The 5,751-nt window shown below is 40.3% G+C and overlaps 1 pseudogene; it reads right to left on the reverse strand.

Moving 5' to 3' along the window:
- Positions 1-3,419: 3,419 nt before the first annotated feature.
- Positions 3,420-4,702, reverse strand: LOC102471342 (60S ribosomal protein L4 pseudogene; annotated as a pseudogene).
- Between the last annotated feature and the right edge of the window lie 1,049 nt (positions 4,703-5,751).

The following is a 5,751-nucleotide window of genomic DNA, read 5'->3' on the forward strand; positions in this document are numbered from 1 at the left end:
GAGACAGAGAGAAATCACCTCCCGGGGGGATGGCCCCACCATAATTCCTTCTCCTCTTGGGATCTGGGGCACGCATGCACACGTGCCTGGCGTGAGTTTAAGCCACTGGGTCCGGGACTCGAACCGTGGTCAACTACATGGGAGTCCAGCGACATAGCCATTACCTTGTTGGGTAAAGTCTTTTTACAAGCAAAATGAGAAATAGTGATTGACTGGTTAAAAAATAATTGGAATAATAATAATGATGATGGCAAAAAACAATGAAAAGATATTGAATGATGAAGTGGGAATTTTAAGGTCTCTCTATTGACTGACATGCATGGCATTCCCTCTGGAAAAAGAAATGTTATACACTGTAAAGTTAAATGTGATTCAATGTAATACAGACAAGATTGTGATGATAATAAATAATTTTTTTAAATGTAAATTAGTACAGCCATTATGGAAAACAATATTGAGGCTCCTCAGAAAACAGAAATGCCATATGATTCAGCAATCCCTTCTAGACAAATATTCAAAGGAAAGGAAAACAATATGTCATTAAAGATATCTATATGCCAGTGTTTACTGCAGTACTATTCATAATATCCAAAAAATGAACTCAATCTCAGTGTCCATCAACAAACATGAAAAAAGAAAATGTATTACGCATGTGTGCATGCACATACACACATACGCACACAATATTCACAGACACAATGGAATACTCTACAGTCATTAAAAACAAAACCTGGTTGTTTGAAGTTAACTGGATGAATCTGGAAGAATATTACTATTATTATAATTTTTGCTAAAGAGCATGTGTGCTTGCCAGAGACACAGAGACAGAGAGGGGAGAGGAATGGTCACACTGCAATTCCTTTTTTTCCATTTTATCCTCTTTTTGGAATTTTTGAACATGAACACACACACATGCCTAGCATATTTTTCAAGCCACCAGGTCTGGTACTTAAACTGTGTGATCGGCCATGTGGATTTGACTGTCTTAACCAACAGGCTATGAAGTTGGCCCAACATTATGTTAAGTGGAATAAATCAGGCATCAAAGCAAAATGCTACATGTTACTCAGATATGGAAACTGAAAAAAATGACTTTATAAAGCTAGAAAAATGAAGAATGTCAAGTAGAGACTGGGAAGGATGGGTGCGGGAAATAGAGAGATGTTGGTGAACAGGAACAAAATTACAGATAGATTAGAATAATGCTTAGTGGTATAAAACACAGGAAGCAGACTATGGTTAAAAGCCTACTATGTGTCTCAAAGGAGGATTTCGAATGTTACTAACACAAAGTAACGACAATGGTGAGATGATGGGTATACGCATTACCGATTTACCATTACACATTATATTCATGTACTGAAAAATCACATTGTACCCCTACATATGTGTATAATTATTATGCTAATAAAAATGAAAAGTTAAGGAATTATTTAAAAACCTTTAAAAATAGTTAATATCCCTTTCTTACACCTTGAAAGAATTTCTTTTTTTACTCATGCACAATTTGTAACATTGCACATTCATCATTTGAAAATATTGATTTGCTGACTTAGGGAATTGGTAGCATTCCTGTTGATAGCATATTTTATTATCTGCTCCCTACAATTGTTAATACTACCTGTGATCTCTTCAGGAAAGTCTTTTTTTTTTTTTCCAAGAGAGATTTTTGCTATAGGGTATGTGTACTCTCCAGAGAGACAGAGAGAGAGAGAGAAAGAGAGAGACAGAAAGAATAATTACCCCTAAGGGTGGATCACCATGCTACCATATCTTTTTCTCCATTTTCCTCTCAGGATTTTGGGCACACATGCTCACGTGGCTGGCGTGAGTTTTAAGCAGGTAGGTCTGAGACTTGAACCAAGTTCCACTATGTGGGAGTCCAGTGACGTAACCATGACAACATCTGCTGGTCCCAGGAAAGTATTTTAAAGTCTTTATTCCTGTCTGAGAAGTATTTCATGTTGAGTAAAGTCTTTTTACAAGCAAAACGAAAAGAGTGGTTGACTGTTTACAAAATAATTGGGATAATAATAATAATCAGAAAAAAAATGAAAAGCTACTGGAAACAGGGATTTTAATGTCTCTGTGTTGACATGGTATTCCTTCTGGAAAAAGAAATATAATACACTGTAAAGTTATATGTGATTCAATGTAATATAAACAAGATTATGATGATAATAAAAAATTAAAACAGCATTTATTCCTTATTAAGCTCAAGATGGCAAATATTAATTTTCCGAAATTCAAGCTTTCAACTTGAAAAGCCAACTTTCATCTTTTTTTAAAAAAATATTTTTTATGATCGGTTATTTAATTAGATCTTTGGCAAAAAAAAATTTAGAAAACCGATCTGTGAGGATAATCTCCATTTGTAAGAGCAAACAGGTTGCAGTTAGCCCTGGAGCTGAGGAACGGCTTTGATTTTTGATAAAGTTTGTGAGTCCACGGCTTTTTGATCAACCTTGCGTTGCTCTGTAATCTTGTATTTCTCCTTCTCTGTGTCAAAGATCTCACCTTCCTGGTGTCTGGACTTCCACAGCTTCTTTTTCTTGCAGTAAGAATCAGTGAGGTCCTTTGGGATTTTTACTTTTCTAATATCAATTTTCGGTGGGGGTGGCAATGACAAATCTCTGGTGTGTTCTATGCAGTGGAACTCGATTGAGGACCAGCGGTCCAGTCACAAGGAGCAACCACTGCTCAGCTGCTTCAGGAAAACCACTCTCTTGCCTCTGTGGCATCCAGTGAGGATGATCAGAACGGTCCCAGGAGTGATGCTAGCTCTCAGCTTTCTCACAAGCTGACTGAAGGTTTTTTTTTTTTTTTTGGCCACGGCTCAACAGCTTTTGAGGCGCATCTGCAGTAGGATAATATCTAGACATTTTGCGAGTTTAACTCCCCAGCTACCACATTCTTGTTATAGGTTATAGTTACTCTTGAGGGAAGCAGATCTCCTCCAACTGGTTTTGCAACAGTGGCAAGAACCTTCTTTTACTTTTGAATCCTAGATTTAGTGGCTGAGTGTTTCCTCTTGCACATGGCCTTCCTGGCAGGCCAGGACTATCTGCTGATGCCCTGGACTAAGACGGGGTTTCTGCTGCAATGGGGCTTCCCCTTCTTGGGCTTTTTAGCCTTGGGGTCACTTTTTTAAAAAAAATATTTTATTTAACTTAATTAATTAATTAATTTTTAATTCTGACCAGGGAAGGGCAGAGTGAGAGAAAGAGAAAAAGCTAGCCACCAGGTTCATGATTGACCCTGTGGGAATCCAGTGCCCTTAACCCACCATGCCGCCTGCTGGCCCCGGGTTCACCTTTATTTTCCCCCGTGTTTTGAACTGCTGCTTTGAACAAGGTGTTTATTCAAAATAAATTGTCCAAAAATGATTTAACCTTTACAGAATAAACAAATGTAAGGGTTTACGCAGAAGATTTCTTTTCTTCTGTGGTAGGTTTCTTTTCTGCTGGCTTCTTTTTAGCCGCTGATTTCTTATCAACTGCTGGCTTCTTGGTAGCTGCAGCCTTTTCTCCCACCAAAGGCTTCTTCTGCTTCTTAGCACGAGCTCCCTCTCCTTTCTTCCCTACTTTCTTGCAGGCTTCTTGGCTGCACCCCCTTCTCATCAGCTCTGGCCTCTAGTGCCGCTGCCACTTTATCCAGCTGTATTTTGTGATCCTGGCCTGGTGAAAAATGGTGTTCTGGCACATGGTCTTTGCATATGGGTTAAGTTTCAACACGATTCTCAGGTTTTCCGGTGGATTCTTCTTCAGGACTCTGCGATGGATCTTGTGTGGTACTCGGAGGGCTCTTTGGATCTCTGGACTTTTCAAGATCCTGCTAAGGTCTGCGTTCATCATCTTGTGCATGGGAAGGTTATAGTTACTCTTGAGGGAAGCAGATTTCCTCCAAGTCCCATACAGTTCATCTAACTTCTGGAAGGCACTTTCAGTCTAAATGCAGAAATATCCTACACGCTCACTAAGAGCAAGTCTCAAAATGCTCAGTTTGCTTACATTTAGCAGAGGGACTCCAGGGATGTTCCTGAAGGCCTTGGTGACACTATTATCCTTGTTATAGATGATGCAAGGCCCCCTGCACTAGATATGACAATGGTTTCTCATTTTGCCCTTGCCAGCTCTTGTTCGCTGAGAGGCATAGACCTTTTTTCATATCCTGCAGGCCTTAAGTTTCTTCAGAAACAGAACAGCTTCCTTGATCTTCTTGTAGCCTTCAGGTCTATCTCCAATCACCAAAGGAAGTTCAGGAACTTCCTCGGTACGATGACCTTTAGGTATGCCTAAAGCTGGTAAAGCCGAGGCAGCAGGGCACTGCAGACGGCATTCTGCATTGGGGCTGTGTTCACTCTGCGGTGCCAACGCTGCCAGGTCTTAGTTGGTGCAAACATGCGACCTCCTCGACACATATTTCCAAAAGCATGCTGGCCAGAACGGTGAGTCCCACCACCTTGAACTCTGGGAATCAGAGCCACAGCTCTCCCAGTACCCTAACACGCAGCACTGGTCCGAAGACCTGCTAATTCACCGATAGCCAAGTGCTGTCTATTAGTGTTGCGTAAGTTGATGTGAACAAAGTTTACAGTATCTGGTTGGATGGGAGCCTTGAATACCACCCACAAGGTGACATTTTTGCCAGCTCACTCCCCCATTTCAGAGTACACTGATATCAGTGGATGAGCACACGTCATGACAGGCTGGAGAGAGGACCATGCTCCTCTTGACACAGCTGCTCCCACAGGAAAAGGAAGTTGGGGTCACCTTTTTTAACTTTGCCGCTGGCATCAGCCTTCTTGGCTTCAAATTCCCTCTACTTAGTATCCTGCTTCGCAGCTTTTTAAACTGCCGTCTTGTACAGTAGGAAAGAGAACCTGTATCATTTTTAAGAATATGTCTGCCAAGATCTTAAGTCTGAATAGCCATAGTTAACCTGTCAATCTTTTTATTAAGTGAAAAAAAAAATGATGTTCCATGAAAAAGTGGACAAGTCAACTCAAAACTCAGCTGTACCAGGGCTGTCCCTCAAGACAGCCACTACACTTAGGAGGGGAGCAGATTTGCTTTGTGAACACAGTACAGGCAAAGGCATTGTGTGCATGGGACTTGTACTATCCATGGTTTCAGGCACTCAGTAAGGATCGAGATCTATCCCCGCAGATAAGGGGAGGCTATGCTATTTCCTGCTGTGTCACAGAGAATATTAAAAATACATATACGACAGGGTTAAGTATTTAAAAATTATAATTACATGGCTTTATCAAACTCATAAGTGAAACTGGAATCTTATTAATGTCACCTCATTTTACTTTTACTGTGAGTAGGTATAAAAAACCTGTTAGCGTTGTTTATTGTATCTATTTAAAAATATATTTCTTTCTTCCATGAGTGAAAGAGAAAGAGTGAAAAAGAGAGAGACAGAAAGACAACATCTCAAACGGTGTCTTGACTCTGTGATGCTTCCCACCCTCAGCCAGCCCTGGATCAGGGGTACACATTTCCCTGGTGTAATCATGGAGCTCTCTAGAACCCTCCCATATGAGTCAGCCTCGCAGAATGTCCTGTTTTACCTCTGCTAGACCCTGATGCTGTTATTTTGATTCATATCAAGGATACAGTGGCATTACCCACCATTGCTTTTATGCTACCTATCAAATTTAATATAGGAAAAGGCAAATAAGATGTTAGTATTATTATAAACATAGTTTTGAATTCATGAACCCACTGAAATGGTCAGAGGAAA

The sequence above is a fragment of the Tupaia chinensis genome, unplaced genomic scaffold (genome assembly GCF_000334495.1).
Source record: "Tupaia chinensis unplaced genomic scaffold, TupChi_1.0 Scaffold000619_1, whole genome shotgun sequence".
NCBI lineage: Eukaryota > Metazoa > Chordata > Mammalia > Scandentia > Tupaiidae > Tupaia > Tupaia belangeri.